The 818-nt window shown below is 45.5% G+C and overlaps 1 non-coding gene across 1 annotated transcript; it reads left to right on the forward strand.

Moving 5' to 3' along the window:
- Window positions 1-522: 522 nt before the first annotated feature.
- On the forward strand, window positions 523-594 carry TRNAV-AAC (transfer RNA valine (anticodon AAC)). The gene has a single exon. It is a non-coding gene; the product is annotated as a tRNA-Val (tRNA).
- The last annotated feature ends 224 nt before the right edge of the window (window positions 595-818 follow it).

Consider the following 818-nt stretch of genomic DNA (forward strand, 5'->3'; position numbering starts at 1 on the left):
CTGTGTCTCTGTTTCTTGGTGTCCCAAATGGGGACAATAGTAGCAATTACCTCTGAGAGTCAGGAGGGCCTTTATAGGTGTCATTTCATTATGCTCACAGCAGCCCACGAGCACGGTTCTAGGTCCCCCATTTTACATGTGGCAGACAGGTAACCTTTTAATCAGCAATCACACAGCTAAGAATGGTCAGAACCAGCAATTGAATTTGACCCCTGTGTCCAGATTATTTCTATTCTCACTCAGTATTACTGGAAATCTAGTAAAGTCAGAACAAACGCTGCTGGGAAGTGGGTGCTTGAAACATTTTTGTCATCTTCACCATTGGGGAGTGTTGAGTTCACATTCCTCACAGCCCACCCGAGGCTCCCTGTGTCTCTGGCTGCCCCTGGTGGGGCTTGCAGGATTCTGGGCAGCTTCTCCTTGCTCTCTACTCCAAGGCTGTCTACTCTTTACAGGTTGATTCTCAACCCTGACTGCTCAGTAGAGCTAATGTCTAAAAACAAACAAAAAAAAAAAGGTGGGGAGGGTATAGTTCAGTGGTAGAGCACATGCTTAACATGCATGAGTTCCTGGGTTCAATTCCCAGTACCTTCATTAAAATAAATAAAGCTAATTACCCCTCCAACAACAAAAAAGAAAGATTATAAAAACAAAAAACAGCACAAAGGCCCCACTCCAGGCTGGTGCACACTGTTTTTTAAAAGCTCCCAGATGCTTCCCATGTGCAGAAGGGTGAGAGCTACCCCTCCACACCTCTTCTCGTGAGCTTGTCCACTCACACTCATTATCCTCTTGAAACAGGAAACGTACTTGGCTCA

The sequence above is a fragment of the Camelus bactrianus genome, chromosome 18 (genome assembly GCF_048773025.1).
Source record: "Camelus bactrianus isolate YW-2024 breed Bactrian camel chromosome 18, ASM4877302v1, whole genome shotgun sequence".
In the NCBI taxonomy this organism is placed as follows: Eukaryota; Metazoa; Chordata; class Mammalia; order Artiodactyla; family Camelidae; genus Camelus; species Camelus bactrianus.